This window comes from Eleutherodactylus coqui, chromosome 5 (assembly GCF_035609145.1).
Source record: "Eleutherodactylus coqui strain aEleCoq1 chromosome 5, aEleCoq1.hap1, whole genome shotgun sequence".
NCBI lineage: Eukaryota > Metazoa > Chordata > Amphibia > Anura > Eleutherodactylidae > Eleutherodactylus > Eleutherodactylus coqui.
The window spans coordinates 40,663,519-40,683,085 of record NC_089841.1 but is presented as its reverse complement, the minus strand read 5'-3'; the positions used below and the strand labels follow the sequence as shown (position 1 = coordinate 40,683,085).

Below are 19,567 nucleotides of genomic sequence, written 5' to 3'. Positions count from 1 at the left end.
CATAGGAAAGGAGGAGGAGCTGTCAACGGGCATTCTAAACTGAATGTGCCTGCTCTCGTCAGATCGCGGCCGCCAGCCAGCTTGAGGCCTGGCAAGTACCAGTATAGGTGACCGGCTGGGAATCCCAGGTCCCATTGACTTTTAAGTCCGTGAATAGGTTTCTTTCCTTTTCGGAGGTGCGTTCGCACTGCAGAAAGCCCATAGGAAAGGAGGAGGAACTGTCAACGGGCATTCTAAGCTTAATGTACCTGCTCTCGTCAGATCGTGGCCGCCAGCCAGCTTGAGGCCTGGCAAGTACCAGTATGGGTGACCGGCTGGGAATCCCAGGTCCCGTTGACTTTTAAGGCCGTGAGTAGTTTTCTTTCCTTTTCGGATGTGCGTTCGCACTGCAGAAAGCCCATAGGAAAGGAGGAGGAGCTGTCAACGGGCATTCTAAACTGAATGTGCCTGCTCTCGTCAGATCGCGGCTGCCAGCCAGCTTGAGGCTTGGCAAGTACCAGTATGGGTGACCGGCTGGGAATCCCAGGTCCCGTTGACTTTTAAGGCCGTGAGTAGGTTTCTTTCCTTTTCGGAGGTGCGTTCGCACTGCAGAAAGCCCATAGGAAAGGAGGAGGAGCTGTCAACGGGCATTCTAAGCTGAATGTGCCTGCTCTCGTCAGATCGCGGACGCCAGCCAGCTTGAGGCCTGGCAAGTACCAGTATGGGTGACCGGCTGGGAATCCCAGGTCACGTTGACTTTTAAGGCCGTGAGTAGGTTTCTTTCCTTTTCGGAGGTGCGTTCGCACTGCAGAAAGCCCATAGGAAAGGAGACGGAGCTGTCAACGGGCATTCTAAGCTGAATGTTCCTGCTCTCATCAGATTGCGGCCGCCAGCCAGCTTGAGGACTGGCAAGTACCAGTATGGGTGACCGGCTGGGAATCCAAGGTCCTGTTGACTTTTAAGGCCGTGTGTAGGTTTCTTTCCTTTTCGGAGGTGCGTTCGCACTGCAGAAAGCCCATAGGAAAGGAGGAGGAGCTGTCAACGGGCATTCTAAGCTGAGTGTGCCTGCTCTCGTCAGATCACGGCCGCCAGCCAGCTTGAGGCCTGGCAAGTACCAGTATGGGTGATCGGCTGGGAATCCCAGGTCCCATTGACTTTTAAGGCCGTGAGTAGGTTTCTTTCCTTTTCGGAGGTGCGTTCGCACTGCAGAAAGCCCATAGGAAAGGAGGAGGAGCTGTCAACGGGAATTCTAAGCTGAATGTGCCTGCTCTCGTCAGATCGCGGCCGCCAGCCAGCTTGAGGCCTGGCAAGTACCAGTATGGGTGACCGGCTGGGAATCCCAGGTCCCATTGACTTTTAAGGCCGTGAGTAGGTTTCTTTCCTTTTCGGAGGTGCGTTCGCACTGCAGAAAGCCCATAGGAAAGGAGGAGGAGCTGTCAACGGGCATTCTAAACTGAATGTGTCTGCTCTCGTCAGATCGCGGCCGCCAGCCAGCTTGAGGCCTGGCAAGTACCAGTATAGGTGACCGGCTGGGAATCCCAGGTCCCATTGACTTTTAAGTCCGTGAATAGGTTTCTTTCCTTTTCGGAGGTGCGTTCGCACTGCAGAAAGCCCATAGGAAAGGAGGAGGAGCTGTCAACGGGCATTCTAAGCTTAATGTACCTGCTCTCGTCAGATCGCGGCCGCCAGCCAGCTTGAGGCCTGGCAAGTACCAGTATGGGTGACCGGCTGGGAATCCCAGGTCCCGTTGACTTTTAAGGCCGTGAGTAGTTTTCTTTCCTTTTCGGATGTGCGTTCGCACTGCAGAAAGCCCATAGGAAAGGAGGAGGAGCTGTCAACGGGCATTCTAAGCTGAATGTGCCTGCTCTCGTCAGATCGCGGCTGCCAGCCAGCTTGAGGCTTGGCAAGTACCAGTATGGGTGACCGGCTGGGAATCCCAGGTCCCGTTTACTTTTAAGGCCGTGAGTAGGTTTCTTTCCTTTTCGGAGGTGCGTTCGCACTGCAGAAAGCCCATAGGAAAGGAGGAGGAGCTGTCAACGGGCATTCTAAGCTGAATGTGCCTGCTCTCGTCAGATCGCGACCGCCAGCCAGCTTGAGGCCTGGCAAGTACCAGTATGGGTGACCGGCTGGGAATCCCAGGTCCCGTTGACTTTTAAGGCCGTGAGTAGTTTTCTTTCCTTTTCGGAGGTGCGTTCGCACAGCAGAAAGCCCATAGGAAAGAGGAGGAGCTGTCAATGGGCATTCTAAGCTGAATGTGCCTGCTCTCGTCAGATTGCGGCCGCCAGCCAGCTTGAGGCCTGGCAAGTACCAGTATGGGTGACCGGCTGGGAATCCCAGGTCCTGTTGACTTTTAAGGCCGTGTGTAGGTTTCTTTCCTTTTCGGAGGTGCGTTCGCACTGCAGAAAGCCCATAGGAAAGGTGGAGGAGCTGTCAACGGGCATTCTAAGCTGAATGTGCCTGCTCTCGTCAGATCACGGCCGCCAGCCAGCTTGAGGCCTGGCAAGTACCAGTATGGGTGACCGGCTGGGAATCCCAGGTCCAGTTGACTTTTAAGGCCGTGAGTAGGTTTCTTTCCTTTTCGGAGGTGCGTTCGCACTGCAGAAAGCCCATAGGAAAGGAGGAGGAGCTGTCATCGGGCATTCTAAGCTGAATGTGCCTGCTCTCGTCAGATTGCGGCCGCCAGCCAGCTTGAGGCCTGGCAAGTACCACTATGGGTGACCGGCAGGGAATCCCAGGTCCCGTTGACTTTTAAGGCCGTGAGTAGGTTTCTTTCCTTTTCGGAGGTGCGTTCGCACTGCAGAAAGCCCATAGAAAAGGAGGAGGAGCTGTCAACGGGCATTCTAAGCTGAATGTGCCTGCTCTCGTCAGATCGCGGCTGCCAGCCAGCTTGTGGCCTGGCAAGTACCAGTATGGGTGACCGGCTGGGAATCCCAGGTCCCTTTGACTTTTAAGGCCGTGAGTAGGTTTCTTTCCTTTTCGGAGGTGCGTTCGCACTGCAGAAAGCCCATAGGAAAGGAGGAGGAGCTGTCAACGGGCATTCTAAGCTGAATGTGCCTGATCTCGTCAGATCGCAGCTGCCAGCCAGCTTGAGGCTTGGCAAGTACCAGTATGGGTGACCGGCTGGGAATTCCAGGACCCGTTGACTTTTAAGGCCAAGAGTAGGTTTCTTTCCTTTTCGGAGGTGCGTTCGCACTGCAGAAAGCCCATAGGAAAGGAGGAGGAGCTGTCAACGGGCATTCTAAGCTGAATGTGCCTGCTCTCGTCAGATCGCGGCCGCCAGCCAGCTTGAGGCCTGGCAAGTACCAGTATGGGTGACCGGCTGGGAATCCCAGGTCCCGTTGACTTTTAAGTCCGTGAGTAGGTTTCTTTCCTTTTCGGAGGTGCGTTCGCACTGCAGAAAGCCCATAGGAAAGGAGACAGAGCTGTCAACGGGCATTCTAAGCTGAATGTGCCTGCTCTCGTCAGATCGCGGCCGCCAGCCAGCTTGAGGCCTGGCAAGTACCAGTATGGGTGACCGGCAGGGAATCCCAGGTCCCGTTGACTTTTAAGGCAGTGAGTAGTTTTCTTTCCTTTTCGGAGGTGCGTTCGCACTGCAGAAAGCCCATAGGAAAGGAGGAGGAGCTGTCAACGGGCATTCTAAGCTGAATGTTCCTGCTCTCATCAGATCACGGCCACCAGCCAGCTTGAGGCCTGGCAAGTACCAGTATGGGTGACCGGCTGGGAATCCCAGGTCCCGTTGACTTTTAAGGCCGTGAGTAGGTTTCTTTCCTTTTCGGAGGTGCGTTCGCACTGCAGAAAGCCCATAGGAAAGGAGGAGGAACTGTCAACGGGCATTCTAAGCTGAATGTGCCTGCTCTCGTCAGATCGTGGTCGCCAGCCAGCTTGAGGCCTGGCATGTGCCAGTATGGGTGACCGGCTGGGAATCCTAGGTCCCGTTGACTTTTAAGGCCGTGAGTAGGTTTCTTTCCTTTTCGGAGGTGCGTTCGCACTGCAGAAAGCCCATAGGAAAGGAGGAGGAGCTGTCAACGGGCATTCTAAGCTTAATGTACCTGCTCTCGTCAGATCGCGGCCGCCAGCCAGCTTGAGGCCTGGCAAGTACCAGTATGGGTGACCGGCTGGGAATCCCAGGTCCCGTTGACTTTTAAGGCCGTGAGTAGTTTTCTTTCCTTTTCGGATGTGCGTTCGCACTGCAGAAAGCCCATAGGAAAGGAGGAGGAGCTGTCAACGGGCATTCTAAGCTGAATGTGCCTGCTCTCGTCAGATCGCGGCTGCCAGCCAGCTTGAGGCTTGGCAAGTACCAGTATGGGTGACCGGCTGGGAATCCCAGGTCCCGTTTACTTTTAAGGCCGTGAGTAGGTTTCTTTCCTTTTCGGAGGTGCGTTCGCACTGCAGAAAGCCCATAGGAAAGGAGGAGGAGCTGTCAACGGGCATTCTAAGCTGAATGTGCCTGCTCTCGTCAGATCGCGACCGCCAGCCAGCTTGAGGCCTGGCAAGTACCAGTATGGGTGACCGGCTGGGAATCCCAGGTCCCGTTGACTTTTAAGGCCGTGAGTAGTTTTCTTTCCTTTTCGGAGGTGCGTTCGCACAGCAGAAAGCCCATAGGAAAGAGGAGGAGCTGTCAATGGGCATTCTAAGCTGAATGTGCCTGCTCTCGTCAGATTGCGGCCGCCAGCCAGCTTGAGGCCTGGCAAGTACCAGTATGGGTGACCGGCTGGGAATCCCAGGTCCTGTTGACTTTTAAGGCCGTGTGTAGGTTTCTTTCCTTTTCGGAGGTGCGTTCGCACTGCAGAAAGCCCATAGGAAAGGTGGAGGAGCTGTCAACGGGCATTCTAAGCTGAATGTGCCTGCTCTCGTCAGATCACGGCCGCCAGCCAGCTTGAGGCCTGGCAAGTACCAGTATGGGTGACCGGCTGGGAATCCCAGGTCCAGTTGACTTTTAAGGCCGTGAGTAGGTTTCTTTCCTTTTCGGAGGTGCGTTCGCACTGCAGAAAGCCCATAGGAAAGGAGGAGGAGCTGTCATCGGGCATTCTAAGCTGAATGTGCCTGCTCTCGTCAGATTGCGGCCGCCAGCCAGCTTGAGGCCTGGCAAGTACCACTATGGGTGACCGGCAGGGAATCCCAGGTCCCGTTGACTTTTAAGGCCGTGAGTAGGTTTCTTTCCTTTTCGGAGGTGCGTTCGCACTGCAGAAAGCCCATAGAAAAGGAGGAGGAGCTGTCAACGGGCATTCTAAGCTGAATGTGCCTGCTCTCGTCAGATCGCGGCTGCCAGCCAGCTTGTGGCCTGGCAAGTACCAGTATGGGTGACCGGCTGGGAATCCCAGGTCCCTTTGACTTTTAAGGCCGTGAGTAGGTTTCTTTCCTTTTCGGAGGTGCGTTCGCACTGCAGAAAGCCCATAGGAAAGGAGGAGGAGCTGTCAACGGGCATTCTAAGCTGAATGTGCCTGATCTCGTCAGATCGCAGCTGCCAGCCAGCTTGAGGCTTGGCAAGTACCAGTATGGGTGACCGGCTGGGAATTCCAGGACCCGTTGACTTTTAAGGCCAAGAGTAGGTTTCTTTCCTTTTCGGAGGTGCGTTCGCACTGCAGAAAGCCCATAGGAAAGGAGGAGGAGCTGTCAACGGGCATTCTAAGCTGAATGTGCCTGCTCTCGTCAGATCGCGGCCGCCAGCCAGCTTGAGGCCTGGCAAGTACCAGTATGGGTGACCGGCTGGGAATCCCAGGTCCCGTTGACTTTTAAGTCCGTGAGTAGGTTTCTTTCCTTTTCGGAGGTGCGTTCGCACTGCAGAAAGCCCATAGGAAAGGAGACAGAGCTGTCAACGGGCATTCTAAGCTGAATGTGCCTGCTCTCGTCAGATCGCGGCCGCCAGCCAGCTTGAGGCCTGGCAAGTACCAGTATGGGTGACCGGCAGGGAATCCCAGGTCCCGTTGACTTTTAAGGCAGTGAGTAGTTTTCTTTCCTTTTCGGAGGTGCGTTCGCACTGCAGAAAGCCCATAGGAAAGGAGGAGGAGCTGTCAACGGGCATTCTAAGCTGAATGTTCCTGCTCTCATCAGATCACGGCCACCAGCCAGCTTGAGGCCTGGCAAGTACCAGTATGGGTGACCGGCTGGGAATCCCAGGTCCCGTTGACTTTTAAGGCCGTGAGTAGGTTTCTTTCCTTTTCGGAGGTGCGTTCGCACTGCAGAAAGCCCATAGGAAAGGAGGAGGAACTGTCAACGGGCATTCTAAGCTGAATGTGCCTGCTCTCGTCAGATCGTGGTCGCCAGCCAGCTTGAGGCCTGGCATGTGCCAGTATGGGTGACCGGCTGGGAATCCTAGGTCCCGTTGACTTTTAAGGCCGTGAGTAGGTTTCTTTCCTTTTCGGAGGTGCGTTCGCACTGCAGAAAGCCCATAGGAAAGGAGGAGGAGCTGTCAACAGGCATTCTAAGCTGAATGTGCCTGCTCTCGTCAGATCGCGGCCACCAGCCAGCTTGAGGCCTGGCAAGTACCAGTATGGGTGACCGGCTGGGAATCCCAGGTCCCGTTGACTTTTAAGGCCGTGAGTAGGTTTCTTTCCTTTTCGGAGGTGCGTTCGCACTGCAGAAAGCCCATAGGAAAGGAGGAGGAGCTGTCAATGGGCATTCTAAGCTGAATGTGCCTGCTCTCATCAGATTGCGGCCGCCAGCCAGCTTGAGGACTGGCAAGTACCAGTATGGGTGACCGGCTGGGAATCCAAGGTCCTGTTGACTTTTAAGGCCGTGTGTAGGTTTCTTTCCTTTTCGGAGGTGCGTTCGCACTGCAGAAAGCCCATAGGAAAGGAGGAGGAGCTGTCAACGGGCATTCTAAGCTGAGTGTGCCTGCTCTCGTCAGATCACGGCCGCCAGCCAGCTTGAGGCCTGGCAAGTACCAGTATGGGTGATCGGCTGGGAATCCCAGGTCCCATTGACTTTTAAGGCCGTGAGTAGGTTTCTTTCCTTTTCGGAGGTGCGTTCGCACTGCAGAAAGCCCATAGGAAAGGAGGAGGAGCTGTCAACGGGAATTCTAAGCTGAATGTGCCTGCTCTCGTCAGATCGCGGCCGCCAGCCAGCTTGAGGCCTGGCAAGTACCAGTATGGGTGACCGGCTGGGAATCCCAGGTCCCATTGACTTTTAAGGCCGTGAGTAGGTTTCTTTCCTTTTCGGAGGTGCGTTCGCACTGCAGAAAGCCCATAGGAAAGGAGGAGGAGCTGTCAACGGGCATTCTAAACTGAATGTGCCTGCTCTCGTCAGATCGCGGCCGCCAGCCAGCTTGAGGCCTGGCAAGTACCAGTATAGGTGACCGGCTGGGAATCCCAGGTCCCATTGACTTTTAAGTCCGTGAATAGGTTTCTTTCCTTTTCGGAGGTGCGTTCGCACTGCAGAAAGCCCATAGGAAAGGAGGAGGAGCTGTCAACGGGCATTCTAAGCTTAATGTACCTGCTCTCGTCAGATCGCGGCCGCCAGCCAGCTTGAGGCCTGGCAAGTACCAGTATGGGTGACCGGCTGGGAATCCCAGGTCCCGTTGACTTTTAAGGCCGTGAGTAGTTTTCTTTCCTTTTCGGATGTGCGTTCGCACTGCAGAAAGCCCATAGGAAAGGAGGAGGAGCTGTCAACGGGCATTCTAAGCTGAATGTGCCTGCTCTCGTCAGATCGCGGCTGCCAGCCAGCTTGAGGCTTGGCAAGTACCAGTATGGGTGACCGGCTGGGAATCCCAGGTCCCGTTTACTTTTAAGGCCGTGAGTAGGTTTCTTTCCTTTTCGGAGGTGCGTTCGCACTGCAGAAAGCCCATAGGAAAGGAGGAGGAGCTGTCAACGGGCATTCTAAGCTGAATGTGCCTGCTCTCGTCAGATCGCGGACGCCAGCCAGCTTGAGGCCTGGCAAGTACCAGTATGGGTGACCGGCTGGGAATCCCAGGTCACGTTGACTTTTAAGGCCGTGAGTAGGTTTCTTTCCTTTTCGGAGGTGCGTTCGCACTGCAGAAAGCCCATAGGAAAGGAGACGGAGCTGTCAACGGGCATTCTAAGCTGAATGTTCCTGCTCTCATCAGATCACGGCTGCCAGCCAGCTTGAGGCCTGGCAAGTACCAGTATGGGTGACCGGCTGGGAATCCCAGGTCCCGTTGACTTTTAAGGCCGTGAGTAGGTTTCTTTCCTTTTCGGAGGTGCGTTCGCACTGCAGAAAGCCCATAGGAAAGGAGGAGGAACTGTCAACGGGCATTCTAAGCTGAATGTGCCTGCTCTCGTCAGATCGTGATCGCCAGCCAGCTTGAGGCCTGGCATGTGCCAGTATGGGTGACCGGCTGGGAATCCCAGGTCCCGTTGACTTTTAAGGCCGTGAGTAGGTTTCTTTCCTTTTCGGAGGTGCGTTCGCACTGCAGAAAGCCCATAGGAAAGGAGGAGGAGCTGTCAACAGGCATTCTAAGCTGAATGTGCCTGCTCTCGTCAGATCGCGGCCGCCAGCCAGCTTGAGGCCTGGCAAGTACCAGTATGGGTGACCGGCTGGGAATCCCAGGTCCCGTTGACTTTTAAGGACATGAGTAGGTTTCTTTCCTTTTCGGAGGTGCGTTCGCACTGCAGAAAGCCCATAGGAAAGGAGGAGGAGCTGTCAATGGGCATTCTAAGCTGAATGTGCCTGCTCTCGTCAGAGTGCGGCCGCCAGCCAGCTTGAGGACTGGCAAGTACCAGTATGGGTGACCGGCTGGGAATCCAAGGTCCTGTTGACTTTTAAGGCCGTGTGTAGGTTTCTTTCCTTTTCGGAGGTGCGTTCGCACTGCAGAAAGCCCATAGGAAAGGAGGAGGAGCTGTCAACGGGAATTCTAAGCTGAATGTGCCTGCTCTCGTCAGATCGCGGCCGCCAGCCAGCTTGAGGCCTGGCAAGTACCAGTATGGGTGACCGGCTGGGAATCCCAGGTCCCATTGACTTTTAAGGCCGTGAGTAGGTTTCTTTCCTTTCGGAGGTGCGTTCGCACTGCAGAAAGCCCATAGGAAAGGAGGAGGAGCTGTCAACGGGCATTCTAAGCTGAATGTGCCTGCTCTCGTCAGATCGCGGCCGCCAGCCAGCTTGAGGCCTGGCAAATACCAGTATGGGTGACCGGCAGGGAATCCCAGGTCTCGTTGACTTTTAAGGCCGTGAGTAGGTTTCTTTCCTTTTCGGAGGTGCGTTCGCACTGCAGAAAGCCCATAGGAAAGGAGGGGGAGCTGTCAACGGGCATTCTAAGCTGAATGTGCCTGCTCTCGTCAGATCGTGGCTGCCAGCCAGCTTGAGGCCTGGCAAGTACCAGTATGGGTGACCGGCTGGGAATCCCAGGTCCCGTTGACTTTTAAGGCCGTGAGTAGGTTTCTTTCCTTTTCGCAGGTGCGTTCGCACTGCAGAAAGCCCATAGAAAAGGAATAGGAGCTGTCCACGGGCATTCTAAGCTGAATGTGCCTGCTCTCGTCAGATCGCTGCCGCCAGCCAGCTTGAGGCCTGGCAAGTACCAGTATGGGTGACCGGCTGGGAATCCCAGGTCCCGTTGACTTTTAAGGCCGTGAGTAGGTTTCTTTCCTTTTCGGAGGTGCGTTCGCACTGCAGAAAGCCCATAGGAAAGGAGGAGGAGCTGTCAACGGGCATTCTAAGCTGAATGTGCCTGCTCTCGTCAGATCGCAGCTGCCAGCCAGCTTGAGGCTTGGCAAGTACCAGTATGGGTGACTGGCTGGGAATTCCAGGTCCCGTTGACTTTTAAGGCCATGAGTAGGTTTCTTTCCTTTTCGGAGGTGCGTTCGCACTGCAGAAAGCCCATAGGAAAGGAGGAGGAGCTGTCAACGAGCATTCTAAGCTGAATGTGCCTGCTCTCGTCAGATCGCGGCCGCCAGCCAGCTTGAGGCCTGGCAAGTACCAGTATGGGTGACCGGCTGGGAATACCAGGTCCCGTTGACTTTTAAGGCCGTGAGTAGGTTTCTTTCCTTTTCGGAGGTGCGTTCGCACTGCAGAAAGCCCATAGGAAAGGAGACGGAGCTGTCAACGGGCATTCTAAGCTGAATGTGCCTGCTCTCGTCAGATCGCGGCTGCCAGCCAGCTTGAGGCCTGGCAAGTACCAGTATGGGTGACCGGCTGGGAATCCCAGGTCCCGTTGACTTTTAAGGCCGTGAGTAGGTTTCTTTCCTTTTCGCAGGTGCGTTCGCACTGCAGAAAGCCCATAGAAAAGGAGTAGGAGCTGTCCACGGGCATTCTAAGCTGAATGTGCCTGCTCTCGTCAGATCGCTGCCGCCAGCCAGCTTGAGGCCTGGCAAGTACCAGTATGGGTGACCGGCTGGGAATCCCAGGTCCCGTTGACTTTTAAGGCCGTGAGTAGGTTTCTTTCCTTTTCGGAGGTGCGTTCGCACTGCAGAAAGCCCATAGGAAAGGAGGAGGAACTGTCAACGGGCATTCTAAGCTGAATGTGCCTGCTCTCGTCAGATCGTGGTCGCCAGCCAGCTTGAGGCCTGGCATGTGCCAGTATGGGTGACCGGCTGGGAATCCCAGGTCCCGTTGACTTTTAAGGCCGTGAGTAGGTTTCTTTCCTTTTCGGAGGTGCGTTCGCACTGCAGAAAGCCCATAGGAAAGGAGGAGGAGCTGTCAACAGGCATTCTAAGCTGAATGTGCCTGCTCTCGTCAGATCGCGGCCACCAGCCAGCTTGAGGCCTGGCAAGTACCAGTATGGGTGACCGGCCTGGAATCCCAGGTCCCGTTGACTTTTAAGGCCGTGAGTAGGTTTCTTTCCTTTTCGGAGGTGCGTTCGCACTGCAGAAAGCCCATAGGAAAGGAGGAGGAGCTGTCAATGGGCATTCTAAGCTGAATGTGCCTGCTCTCATCAGATTGCGGCCGCCAGCCAGCTTGAGGACTGGCAAGTACCAGTATGGGTGACCGGCTGGGAATCCAAGGTCCTGTTGACTTTTAAGGCCGTGTGTAGGTTTCTTTCCTTTTCGGAGGTGCGTTCGCACTGCAGAAAGCCCATAGGAAAGGAGGAGGAGCTGTCAACGGGCATTCTAAGCTGAGTGTGCCTGCTCTCGTCAGATCACGGCCGCCAGCCAGCTTGAGGCCTGGCAAGTACCAGTATGGGTGATCGGCTGGGAATCCCAGGTCCCATTGACTTTTAAGGCCGTGAGTAGGTTTCTTTCCTTTTCGGAGGTGCGTTCGCACTGCAGAAAGCCCATAGGAAAGGAGGAGGAGCTGTCAACGGGAATTCTAAGCTGAATGTGCCTGCTCTCGTCAGATCGCGGCCGCCAGCCAGCTTGAGGCCTGGCAAGTACCAGTATGGGTGACCGGCTGGGAATCCCAGGTCCCATTGACTTTTAAGGCCGTGAGTAGGTTTCTTTCCTTTTCGGAGGTGCGTTCGCACTGCAGAAAGCCCATAGGAAAGGAGGAGGAGCTGTCAACGGGCATTCTAAACTGAATGTGCCTGCTCTCGTCAGATCGCGGCCGCCAGCCAGCTTGAGGCCTGGCAAGTACCAGTATAGGTGACCGGCTGGGAATCCCAGGTCCCATTGACTTTTAAGTCCGTGAATAGGTTTCTTTCCTTTTCGGAGGTGCGTTCGCACTGCAGAAAGCCCATAGGAAAGGAGGAGGAGCTGTCAATGGGCATTCTAAGCTTAATGTACCTGCTCTCGTCAGATCGCGGCCGCCAGCCAGCTTGAGGCCTGGCAAGTACCAGTATGGGTGACCGGCTGGGAATCCCAGGTCCCGTTGACTTTTAAGGCCGTGAGTAGTTTTCTTTCCTTTTCGGATGTGCGTTCGCACTGCAGAAAGCCCATAGGAAAGGAGGAGGAGCTGTCAACGGGCATTCTAAGCTGAATGTGCCTGCTCTCGTCAGATCGCGGCTGCCAGCCAGCTTGAGGCTTGGCAAGTACCAGTATGGGTGACCGGCTGGGAATCCCAGGTCCCGTTTACTTTTAAGGCCGTGAGTAGGTTTCTTTCCTTTTCGGAGGTGCGTTCGCACTGCAGAAAGCCCATAGGAAAGGAGGAGGAGCTGTCAACGGGCATTCTAAGCTGAATGTGCCTGCTCTCGTCAGATCGCGGACGCTAGCCAGCTTGAGGCCTGGCAAGTACCAGTATGGGTGACCGGCTGGGAATCCCAGGTCACGTTGACTTTTAAGGCCGTGAGTAGGTTTCTTTCCTTTTCGGAGGTGCGTTCGCACTGCAGAAAGCCCATAGGAAAGGAGACGGAGCTGTCAACGGGCATTCTAAGCTGAATGTTCCTGCTCTCATCAGATCACGGCCGCCAGCCAGCTTGAGGCCTGGCAAGTACCAGTATGGGTGACCGGCTGGGAATCCCAGGTCCCGTTGACTTTTAAGGCCGTGAGTAGGTTTCTTTCCTTTTCGGAGGTGCGTTCGCACTGCAGAAAGCCCATAGGAAAGGAGGAGGAACTGTCAACGGGCATTCTAAGCTGAATGTGCCTGCTCTCGTCAGATCGTGGTCGCCAGCCAGCTTGAGGCCTGGCATGTGCCAGTATGGGTGACCGGCTGGGAATCCCAGGTCCCGTTGACTTTTAAGGCCGTGAGTAGGTTTCTTTCCTTTTCGGAGGTGCGTTCGCACTGCAGAAAGCCCATAGGAAAGGAGGAGGAGCTGTCAACAGGCATTCTAAGCTGAATGTGCCTGCTCTCGTCAGATCGCGGCCGCCAGCCAGCTTGAGGCCTGGCAAGTACCAGTATGGGTGACCGGCTGGGAATCCCAGGTCCCGTTGACTTTTAAGGACATGAGTAGGTTTCTTTCCTTTTCGGAGGTGCGTTCGCACTGCAGAAAGCCCATAGGAAAGGAGGAGGAGCTGTCAATGGGCATTCTAAGCTGAATGTGCCTGCTCTCGTCAGAATGCGGCCGCCAGCCAGCTTGAGGACTGGCAAGTACCAGTATGGGTGACCGGCTGGGAATCCAAGGTCCTGTTGACTTTTAAGGCCGTGTGTAGGTTTCTTTCCTTTTCGGAGGTGCGTTCGCACTGCAGAAAGCCCATAGGAAAGGAGGAGGAGCTGTCAATGGGCATTCTAAGCTGAGTGTGCCTGCTCTCGTCAGATCACGGCCGCCAGCCAGCTTGAGGCCTGGCAAGTACCAGTATGGGTGACCGGCTGGGAATCCCAGGTCCCGTTGACTTTTAAGGCCGTGAGTAGGTTTCTTTCCTTTTCGGAGGTGCGTTCGCACTGCAGAAAGCCCATAGGAAAGGAGGAGGAGCTGTCAACGGGAATTCTAAGCTGAATGTGCCTGCTCTCGTCAGATCGCGGCCGCCAGCCAGCTTGAGGCCTGGCAAGTACCAGTATGGGTGACCGGCTGGGAATCCCAGGTCCCATTGACTTTTAAGGCCGTGAGTAGGTTTCTTTCCTTTCGGAGGTGCGTTCGCACTGCAGAAAGCCCATAGGAAAGGAGGAGGAGCTGTCAACGGGCATTCTAAGCTGAATGTGCCTGCTCTCGTCAGATCGCGGCCGCCAGCCAGCTTGAGGCCTGGCAAATACCAGTATGGGTGACCGGCAGGGAATCCCAGGTCTCGTTGACTTTTAAGGCCGTGAGTAGGTTTCTTTCCTTTTCGGAGGTGCGTTCACACTGCAGAAAGCCCACAGGAAAGGAGGGGGAGCTGTCAACGGGCATTCTAAGCTGAATGTGCCTGCTCTCGTCAGATCGCGGCTGCCAGCCAGCTTGAGGCCTGGCAAGTACCAGTATGGGTGACCGGCTGGGAATCCCAGGTCCCGTTGACTTTTAAGGCCGTGAGTAGGTTTCTTTCCTTTTCGCAGGTGCGTTCGCACTGCAGAAAGCCCATAGAAAAGGAATAGGAGCTGTCCACGGGCATTCTAAGCTGAATGTGCCTGCTCTCGTCAGATCGCTGCCGCCAGCCAGCTTGAGGCCTGGCAAGTACCAGTATGGGTGACCGGCTGGGAATCCCAGGTCCCGTTGACTTTTAAGGCCGTGAGTAGGTTTCTTTCCTTTTCGGAGGTGCGTTCGCACTGCAGAAAGCCCATACGAAAGGAGGAGGAGCTGTCAACGGGCATTCTAAGCTGAATGTGCCTGCTCTCGTCAGATCGCAGCTGCCAGCCAGCTTGAGGCTTGGCAAGTACCAGTATGGGTGACTGGCTGGGAATTCCAGGTCCCGTTGACTTTTAAGGCCATGAGTAGGTTTCTTTCCTTTTCCGAGGTGCGTTCGCACTGCAGAAAGCCCATAGGAAAGGAGGAGGAGCTGTCAACGAGCATTCTAAGCTGAATGTGCCTGCTCTCGTCAGATCGCGGCCGCCAGCCAGCTTGAGGCCTGGCAAGTACCAGTATGGGTGACTGGCTGGGAATACCAGGTCCCGTTGACTTTTAAGGCCGTGAGTAGGTTTCTTTCCTTTTCGGAGGTGCGTTCGCACTGCAGAAAGCCCATAGGAAAGGAGGAGGAGCTGTCAACGGGCATTCTAAGCTGAATGTGCCTGCTCTCGTCAGATCGCGGCTGCCAGCCAGCTTGAGGCCTGGCAAGTACCAGTATGGGTGACTGGCTGGGAATCCCAGGTCCCGTTGACTTTTAAGGCCGTGAGTAGGTTTCTTTCCTTTTCGCAGGTGCGTTCGCACTGCAGAAAGCCCATAGAAAAGGAGTAGGAGCTGTCCACGGGCATTCTAAGCTGAATGTGCCTGCTCTCGTCAGATCGCTGCCGCCAGCCAGCTTGAGGCCTGGCAAGTACCAGTATGGGTGACCGGCTGGGAATCCCAGGTCCCGTTGACTTTTAAGGCCGTGAGTAGGTTTCTTTCCTTTTCGGAGGTCCGTTTGCACTGCTGAAAGCCCATAGGAAAGGAGGAGGAGCTGTCAACGGGCATTCTAAGCTGAATGTGCCTGCTCTCGTCAGATCGCAGCTGCCAGCCAGCTTGAGGCTTGGCAAGTACCAGTATGGGTGACTGGCTGGGAATTCCAGGTCCCGTTGACTTTTAAGGCCATGAGTAGGTTTCTTTCCTTTTCGGAGGTGCGTTCGCACTGCAGAAAGCCCGTAGGAAAGGAGGAGGAGCTGTCAACGAACATTCTAAGCTGAATGTGCCTGCTCTCGTCAGATCGCGGCCGCCAGCCAGCTTGAGGCCTGGCAAGTACCAGTATGGGTGACCGGCTGGGAATACCAGGTCCCGTTGACTTTTAAGGCCGTAAGTAGGTTTCTTTCCTTTTCGGAGGTGCGTTCGCACTGCAGAAAGCCCATAGGAAAGGAGGAGGAGCTGTCAACGGGCATTCTAAGCTGAATGTGCCTACTCTCGTCAGATCGCGGCCGCCCGCCTGCTTGAGGCCTGGCAAGTACCAGTATGGGTGACCGGCTGGGAATCCCAGGTTCCATTGACTTTTAAGGCCGTGAGTAGGTTTCTTTCCTTTTCGGATGTGCGTTCGCACTGTAGAAAGCCCATAGGAAAGGAGGAGGAGCTGTCAACGGGCATTCTAAGCTGAATGTGCCTGCTCTCGTCAGATCGCGGCCGCCAGCCAGCTTGAGGCCTGGCAAGTACCAGTATGGGTGACCGGCTGGGAATCCCAGGTCCCATTGACTTTTAAGGCCGTGAGTAGGTTTCTTTCCTTTTCGGAGGTGCGTTCGCACTGCAGAAAGCCCATAGGAAAGGAGGAGGAGCTGTCAACGGGCATTATAAGCTTAATGGACCTGCTCTCGTCAGATCGCGGCCGCCAGCCAGCTTGAGGCCTGGCAAGTACCAGTATGGGTGACCGGCTGGGAATCCCAGGTCCCGTTGACTTTTAAGGCCGTGAGTAGGTTTCTTTCCTTTTCGGAGGTGCGTTTGCACTGCAGAAAGCCCATAGGAAAGGAGGAGAAGCTGTCAACGGGCATTCTAAGCTGAATGTGCCTGCTCTCGTCAGATCGCGGCCGCCAGCCAGCTTGAGGTCTGGCAAGTACCAGTATGGGTGACCGGCTGGGAATCCCAGGTCCCGTTGACTTTTAAGGCCGTGAGTAGGTTTCTTTCCTTTTCGGAGGTGCGTTTGCACTGCAGAAAGCCCATAGGAAAGGAGGAGAAGCTGTCAACGGGCATTCTAAGCTGAATGTGCCTGCTCTCGTCAGATCGCGGCCGCCAGCCAGCTTGAGGCCTGGCAAGTACCAGTATGGGTGACCGGCTGGGAATCCCAGGTCCCGTTGACTTTTAAGGCCGTGAGTAGTTTTCTTTCCTTTTCGGAGGTGCGTTCGCACTGCAGAAAGCCCATAGGAAAGAGGAGGAGCTGTCAATGGGCATTCTAAGCTGAATGTGCCTGCTCTCGTCAGATTGCGGCCGCCAGCCAGCTTGAGGCCTGGCAAGTACCAGTATGGGTGACCGGCTGGGAATCCCAGGTCCTGTTGACTTTTAAGGCCGTGTGTAGGTTTCTTTCCTTTTCGGAGGTGCGTTCGCACTGCAGAAAGCCCATAGGAAAGGTGGAGGAGCTGTCAACGGGCATTCTAAGCTGAATGTGCCTTCTCTCGTCAGATCACGGCCGCCAGCCAGCTTGAGGCCTGGCAAGTACCAGTATGGGTGACCGGCTGGGAATCCCAGGTCCCGTTGACTTTTAAGGCCGTGAGTAGGTTTCTTTCCTTTTCGGAGGTGCGTTCGCACTGCAGAAAGCCCATAGGAAAGGAGGAGGAGCTGTCAACGGGCATTCTAAGCTGAATGTGCCTGCTCTCGTCAGATCGCGTCTGCCAGCCAGCTTGAGGCCTGGCAAGTACCAGTATGGGTGACCGGCTGGGAATCCCAGGTCCCGTTGACTTTTAAGGCCGTGAGTAGGTTTCTTTCCTTTTCGGAGGTGCGTTCGCACTGCAGAAAGCCCATAGAAAAGGAGGAGGAGCTGTCAACGGGCATTCTAAGCTGAATGTGCCTGCTCTCGTCAGATCGCGGCTGCCAGCCAGCTTGAGGCCTGGCAAGTACCAGTATGGGTGACCGGCTGGGAATCCCAGGTCCCGTTGACTTTTAAGGCCGTGAGTAGGTTTCTTTCCTTTTCGGAGGTGCGTTCGCACTGCAGAAAGCCCATAGGAAAGGAGGAGGAGCTGTCAACGGGCATTCTAAGCTGAATGTGCCTGCTCTCGTCAGATCGCAGCTGTCAGCCAGCTTGAGGCTTGGCAAGTACCAGTATGGGTGACTGGCTGGGAATTCCAGGTCCCGTTGACTTTTAAGGCCATGAGTAGGTTTCTTTCCTTTTCGGAGGTGCGTTCGCACTGCAGAAAGCCCATAGGAAAGGAGGAGGAGCTGTCAACGAGCATTCTAAGCTGAATGTGCCTGCTCTCGTCAGATCGCGGCCGCCAGCCAGCTTGAGGCCTGGCAAGTACCAGTATGGGTGACCGGCTGGGAATACCAGGTCCCGTTGACTTTTAAGGCCGTAAGTAGGTTTCTTTCCTTTTCGGAGGTGCGTTCGCACTGCAGAAAGCCCATAGGAAAGGAGGAGGAGCTGTCAACGGGCATTCTAAGCTGAATGTGCCTACTCTCGTCAGATCGCGGCCGCCCGCCTGCTTGAGGCCTGGCAAGTACCAGTATGGGTGACCGGCTGGGAATCCCAGGTCCCATTGACTTTTAAGGCCGTGAGTAGGTTTCTTTCCTTTTCGGAGGTGCGTTCGCACTGCAGAAAGCCCATAGGAAAGGAGGAGGAGCTGTCAATGGGCATTCTAAGCTGAATGTGCCTGCTCTCATCAGATTGCGGCCGCCAGCCAGCTTGAGGACTGGCAAGTACCAGTATGGGTGACCGGCTGGGAATCCAAGGTCCTGTTGACTTTTAAGGCCGTGTGTAGGTTTCTTTCCTTTTCGGAGGTGCGTTCGCACTGCAGAAAGCCCATAGGAAAGGAGGAGGAGCTGTCAACGGGCATTCTAAGCTGAGTGTGCCTGCTCTCGTCAGATCACGGCCGCCAGCCAGCTTGAGGCCTGGCAAGTACCAGTATGGGTGATCGGCTGGGAATCCCAGGTCCCATTGACTTTTAAGGCCGTGAGTAGGTTTCTTTCCTTTTCGGAGGTGCGTTCGCACTGCAGAAAGCCCATAGGAAAGGAGGAGGAGCTGTCAACGGGAATTCTAAGCTGAATGTGCCTGCTCTCGTCAGATCGCGGCCGCCAGCCAGCTTGAGGCCTGGCAAGTACCAGTATGGGTGACCGGCTGGGAATCCCAGGTCCCATTGACTTTTAAGGCCGTGAGTAGGTTTCTTTCCTTTTCGGAGGTGCGTTCGCACTGCAGAAAGCCCATAGGAAAGGAGGAGGAGCTGTCAACGGGCATTCTAAACTGAATGTGCCTGCTCTCGTCAGATCGCGGCCGCCAGCCAGCTTGAGGCCTGGCAAGTACCAGTATAGGTGACCGGCTGGGAATCCCAGGTCCCATTGACTTTTAAGTCCGTGAATAGGTTTCTTTCCTTTTCGGAGGTGCGTTCGCACTGCAGAAAGCCCATAGGAAAGGAGGAGGAGCTGTCAACGGGCATTCTAAGCTTAATGTACCTGCTCTCGTCAGATCGCGGCCGCCAGCCAGCTTGAGGCCTGGCAAGTACCAGTATGGGTGACCGGCTGGGAATCCCAGGTCCCGTTGACTTTTAAGGCCGTGAGTAGTTTTCTTTCCTTTTCGGATGTGCGTTCGCACTGCAGAAAGCCCATAGGAAAGGAGGAGGAGCTGTCAACGGGCATTCTAAGCTGAATGTGCCTGCTCTCGTCAGATCGCGGCTGCCAGCCAGCTTGAGGCTTGGCAAGTACCAGTATGGGTGACCGGCTGGGAATCCCAGGTCCCGTTTACTTTTAAGGCCGTGAGTAGGTTTCTTTCCTTTTCGGAGGTGCGTTCGCACTGCAGAAAGCCCATAGGAAAGGAGGAGGAGCTGTCAACGGGCATTCTAAGCTGAATGTGCCTGCTCTCGTCAGATCGCGGACGCCAGCCAGCTTGAGGCCTGGCAAGTACCAGTATGGGTGACCGGCTGGGAATCCCAGGTCACGTTGACTTTTAAGGCCGTGAGTAGGTTTCTTTCCTTTTCGGAGGTGCGTTCGCACTGCAGAAAGCCCATAGGAAAGGAGACGGAGCTGTCAACGGGCATTCTAAGCTGAATGTTCCTGCTCTCATCAGATCACGGCCGCCAGCCAGCTTGAGGCCTGGCAAGTACCAGTATGGGTGACCGGCTGGGAATCCCAGGTCCCGTTGACTTTTAAGGCCGTGAGTAGGTTTCTTTCCTTTTCGGAGGTGCGTTCGCACTGCAGAAAGCCCATAGGAAAGGAGGAGGAACTGTCAACGGGCATTCTAAGCTGAATGTGCCTGCTCTCGTCAGATCGTGGTCGCCAGCCAGCTTGAGGCCTGGCATGTGCCAGTATGGGTGACCGGCTGGGAATCCCAGGTCCCGTTGACTTTTAAGGCCGTGAGTAGGTTTCTTTCCTTTTCGGAGGTGCGTTCGCACTGCAGAAAGCCCATAGGAAAGGAGGAGGAGCTGTCAACAGGCATTCTAAGCTGAATGTGCCTGCTCTCGTCAGATCGCGGCCGCCAGCCAGCTTGAGGCCTGGCAAGTACCAGTATGGGTGACCGGCTGGGAATCCCAGGTCCCGTTGACTTTTAAGGACATGAGTAGGTTTCTTTCCTTTTCGGAGGTGCGTTCGCACTGCAGAAAGCCCATAGGAAAGGAGGAGGAGCTGTCAATGGGCATTCTAAGCTGAATGTGCCTGCTCTCGTCAGAGTGCGGC

General features: G+C 55.2%; 63 pseudogenes; all 63 read left to right on the top strand.

Moving 5' to 3' along the window:
- The first annotated feature begins 220 nt into the window (after positions 1 to 220).
- LOC136630275 (5S ribosomal RNA) lies at positions 221 to 339 on the top strand (annotated as a pseudogene).
- An 80-nt stretch (positions 340 to 419) lies between these two features.
- LOC136630750 (5S ribosomal RNA) lies at positions 420 to 538 on the top strand (annotated as a pseudogene).
- An 80-nt stretch (positions 539 to 618) lies between these two features.
- On the top strand, positions 619 to 737 carry LOC136630048 (5S ribosomal RNA; annotated as a pseudogene).
- A 478-nt stretch (positions 738 to 1,215) lies between these two features.
- LOC136630758 (5S ribosomal RNA) lies at positions 1,216 to 1,334 on the top strand (annotated as a pseudogene).
- Positions 1,335 to 1,613: 279 nt separating this feature from the next.
- Positions 1,614 to 1,732, top strand: LOC136629728 (5S ribosomal RNA; annotated as a pseudogene).
- Positions 1,733 to 1,812: 80 nt separating this feature from the next.
- LOC136630730 (5S ribosomal RNA) lies at positions 1,813 to 1,931 on the top strand (annotated as a pseudogene).
- Positions 1,932 to 2,011: 80 nt separating this feature from the next.
- Positions 2,012 to 2,130, top strand: LOC136630100 (5S ribosomal RNA; annotated as a pseudogene).
- Positions 2,131 to 2,209: 79 nt separating this feature from the next.
- On the top strand, positions 2,210 to 2,328 carry LOC136630687 (5S ribosomal RNA; annotated as a pseudogene).
- Positions 2,329 to 3,005: 677 nt separating this feature from the next.
- LOC136630846 (5S ribosomal RNA) lies at positions 3,006 to 3,124 on the top strand (annotated as a pseudogene).
- Positions 3,125 to 3,204: 80 nt separating this feature from the next.
- Positions 3,205 to 3,323, top strand: LOC136631003 (5S ribosomal RNA; annotated as a pseudogene).
- An 80-nt stretch (positions 3,324 to 3,403) lies between these two features.
- Positions 3,404 to 3,522, top strand: LOC136629986 (5S ribosomal RNA; annotated as a pseudogene).
- Positions 3,523 to 3,602: 80 nt separating this feature from the next.
- LOC136629998 (5S ribosomal RNA) lies at positions 3,603 to 3,721 on the top strand (annotated as a pseudogene).
- A 279-nt stretch (positions 3,722 to 4,000) lies between these two features.
- Positions 4,001 to 4,119, top strand: LOC136629727 (5S ribosomal RNA; annotated as a pseudogene).
- Positions 4,120 to 4,199: 80 nt separating this feature from the next.
- Positions 4,200 to 4,318, top strand: LOC136630729 (5S ribosomal RNA; annotated as a pseudogene).
- Positions 4,319 to 4,398: 80 nt separating this feature from the next.
- LOC136630099 (5S ribosomal RNA) lies at positions 4,399 to 4,517 on the top strand (annotated as a pseudogene).
- Positions 4,518 to 4,596: 79 nt separating this feature from the next.
- LOC136630686 (5S ribosomal RNA) lies at positions 4,597 to 4,715 on the top strand (annotated as a pseudogene).
- A 677-nt stretch (positions 4,716 to 5,392) lies between these two features.
- On the top strand, positions 5,393 to 5,511 carry LOC136630844 (5S ribosomal RNA; annotated as a pseudogene).
- Positions 5,512 to 5,591: 80 nt separating this feature from the next.
- On the top strand, positions 5,592 to 5,710 carry LOC136631002 (5S ribosomal RNA; annotated as a pseudogene).
- An 80-nt stretch (positions 5,711 to 5,790) lies between these two features.
- On the top strand, positions 5,791 to 5,909 carry LOC136629985 (5S ribosomal RNA; annotated as a pseudogene).
- An 80-nt stretch (positions 5,910 to 5,989) lies between these two features.
- Positions 5,990 to 6,108, top strand: LOC136629997 (5S ribosomal RNA; annotated as a pseudogene).
- A 279-nt stretch (positions 6,109 to 6,387) lies between these two features.
- LOC136630472 (5S ribosomal RNA) lies at positions 6,388 to 6,506 on the top strand (annotated as a pseudogene).
- A 478-nt stretch (positions 6,507 to 6,984) lies between these two features.
- LOC136630757 (5S ribosomal RNA) lies at positions 6,985 to 7,103 on the top strand (annotated as a pseudogene).
- A 279-nt stretch (positions 7,104 to 7,382) lies between these two features.
- On the top strand, positions 7,383 to 7,501 carry LOC136629726 (5S ribosomal RNA; annotated as a pseudogene).
- Positions 7,502 to 7,581: 80 nt separating this feature from the next.
- LOC136630728 (5S ribosomal RNA) lies at positions 7,582 to 7,700 on the top strand (annotated as a pseudogene).
- An 80-nt stretch (positions 7,701 to 7,780) lies between these two features.
- Positions 7,781 to 7,899, top strand: LOC136630047 (5S ribosomal RNA; annotated as a pseudogene).
- Positions 7,900 to 7,979: 80 nt separating this feature from the next.
- Positions 7,980 to 8,098, top strand: LOC136630140 (5S ribosomal RNA; annotated as a pseudogene).
- Positions 8,099 to 8,377: 279 nt separating this feature from the next.
- Positions 8,378 to 8,496, top strand: LOC136630527 (5S ribosomal RNA; annotated as a pseudogene).
- Positions 8,497 to 8,775: 279 nt separating this feature from the next.
- On the top strand, positions 8,776 to 8,894 carry LOC136630756 (5S ribosomal RNA; annotated as a pseudogene).
- A 278-nt stretch (positions 8,895 to 9,172) lies between these two features.
- LOC136630451 (5S ribosomal RNA) lies at positions 9,173 to 9,291 on the top strand (annotated as a pseudogene).
- An 80-nt stretch (positions 9,292 to 9,371) lies between these two features.
- Positions 9,372 to 9,490, top strand: LOC136630523 (5S ribosomal RNA; annotated as a pseudogene).
- An 80-nt stretch (positions 9,491 to 9,570) lies between these two features.
- Positions 9,571 to 9,689, top strand: LOC136630238 (5S ribosomal RNA; annotated as a pseudogene).
- An 80-nt stretch (positions 9,690 to 9,769) lies between these two features.
- Positions 9,770 to 9,888, top strand: LOC136630032 (5S ribosomal RNA; annotated as a pseudogene).
- Positions 9,889 to 9,968: 80 nt separating this feature from the next.
- On the top strand, positions 9,969 to 10,087 carry LOC136629762 (5S ribosomal RNA; annotated as a pseudogene).
- Positions 10,088 to 10,167: 80 nt separating this feature from the next.
- Positions 10,168 to 10,286, top strand: LOC136630522 (5S ribosomal RNA; annotated as a pseudogene).
- Positions 10,287 to 11,162: 876 nt separating this feature from the next.
- On the top strand, positions 11,163 to 11,281 carry LOC136630755 (5S ribosomal RNA; annotated as a pseudogene).
- A 279-nt stretch (positions 11,282 to 11,560) lies between these two features.
- On the top strand, positions 11,561 to 11,679 carry LOC136629891 (5S ribosomal RNA; annotated as a pseudogene).
- Positions 11,680 to 11,759: 80 nt separating this feature from the next.
- LOC136630726 (5S ribosomal RNA) lies at positions 11,760 to 11,878 on the top strand (annotated as a pseudogene).
- Positions 11,879 to 11,958: 80 nt separating this feature from the next.
- LOC136629752 (5S ribosomal RNA) lies at positions 11,959 to 12,077 on the top strand (annotated as a pseudogene).
- An 80-nt stretch (positions 12,078 to 12,157) lies between these two features.
- LOC136630034 (5S ribosomal RNA) lies at positions 12,158 to 12,276 on the top strand (annotated as a pseudogene).
- Positions 12,277 to 12,555: 279 nt separating this feature from the next.
- On the top strand, positions 12,556 to 12,674 carry LOC136630526 (5S ribosomal RNA; annotated as a pseudogene).
- A 478-nt stretch (positions 12,675 to 13,152) lies between these two features.
- LOC136630754 (5S ribosomal RNA) lies at positions 13,153 to 13,271 on the top strand (annotated as a pseudogene).
- A 278-nt stretch (positions 13,272 to 13,549) lies between these two features.
- LOC136629761 (5S ribosomal RNA) lies at positions 13,550 to 13,668 on the top strand (annotated as a pseudogene).
- An 80-nt stretch (positions 13,669 to 13,748) lies between these two features.
- LOC136630521 (5S ribosomal RNA) lies at positions 13,749 to 13,867 on the top strand (annotated as a pseudogene).
- An 80-nt stretch (positions 13,868 to 13,947) lies between these two features.
- LOC136630237 (5S ribosomal RNA) lies at positions 13,948 to 14,066 on the top strand (annotated as a pseudogene).
- An 80-nt stretch (positions 14,067 to 14,146) lies between these two features.
- Positions 14,147 to 14,265, top strand: LOC136630683 (5S ribosomal RNA; annotated as a pseudogene).
- An 80-nt stretch (positions 14,266 to 14,345) lies between these two features.
- Positions 14,346 to 14,464, top strand: LOC136630268 (5S ribosomal RNA; annotated as a pseudogene).
- Positions 14,465 to 14,544: 80 nt separating this feature from the next.
- On the top strand, positions 14,545 to 14,663 carry LOC136630520 (5S ribosomal RNA; annotated as a pseudogene).
- Positions 14,664 to 14,743: 80 nt separating this feature from the next.
- LOC136630236 (5S ribosomal RNA) lies at positions 14,744 to 14,862 on the top strand (annotated as a pseudogene).
- Positions 14,863 to 14,942: 80 nt separating this feature from the next.
- On the top strand, positions 14,943 to 15,061 carry LOC136630675 (5S ribosomal RNA; annotated as a pseudogene).
- Positions 15,062 to 15,340: 279 nt separating this feature from the next.
- LOC136630287 (5S ribosomal RNA) lies at positions 15,341 to 15,459 on the top strand (annotated as a pseudogene).
- Positions 15,460 to 15,738: 279 nt separating this feature from the next.
- Positions 15,739 to 15,857, top strand: LOC136630138 (5S ribosomal RNA; annotated as a pseudogene).
- An 80-nt stretch (positions 15,858 to 15,937) lies between these two features.
- Positions 15,938 to 16,056, top strand: LOC136631001 (5S ribosomal RNA; annotated as a pseudogene).
- A 79-nt stretch (positions 16,057 to 16,135) lies between these two features.
- Positions 16,136 to 16,254, top strand: LOC136630685 (5S ribosomal RNA; annotated as a pseudogene).
- A 279-nt stretch (positions 16,255 to 16,533) lies between these two features.
- On the top strand, positions 16,534 to 16,652 carry LOC136630652 (5S ribosomal RNA; annotated as a pseudogene).
- An 80-nt stretch (positions 16,653 to 16,732) lies between these two features.
- Positions 16,733 to 16,851, top strand: LOC136629760 (5S ribosomal RNA; annotated as a pseudogene).
- An 80-nt stretch (positions 16,852 to 16,931) lies between these two features.
- On the top strand, positions 16,932 to 17,050 carry LOC136630016 (5S ribosomal RNA; annotated as a pseudogene).
- Positions 17,051 to 17,130: 80 nt separating this feature from the next.
- LOC136630031 (5S ribosomal RNA) lies at positions 17,131 to 17,249 on the top strand (annotated as a pseudogene).
- Positions 17,250 to 17,926: 677 nt separating this feature from the next.
- On the top strand, positions 17,927 to 18,045 carry LOC136630752 (5S ribosomal RNA; annotated as a pseudogene).
- Positions 18,046 to 18,324: 279 nt separating this feature from the next.
- On the top strand, positions 18,325 to 18,443 carry LOC136629725 (5S ribosomal RNA; annotated as a pseudogene).
- An 80-nt stretch (positions 18,444 to 18,523) lies between these two features.
- Positions 18,524 to 18,642, top strand: LOC136630725 (5S ribosomal RNA; annotated as a pseudogene).
- Positions 18,643 to 18,722: 80 nt separating this feature from the next.
- LOC136630046 (5S ribosomal RNA) lies at positions 18,723 to 18,841 on the top strand (annotated as a pseudogene).
- Positions 18,842 to 18,921: 80 nt separating this feature from the next.
- Positions 18,922 to 19,040, top strand: LOC136630033 (5S ribosomal RNA; annotated as a pseudogene).
- Positions 19,041 to 19,319: 279 nt separating this feature from the next.
- Positions 19,320 to 19,438, top strand: LOC136630525 (5S ribosomal RNA; annotated as a pseudogene).
- Positions 19,439 to 19,567: the final 129 nt, after the last annotated feature.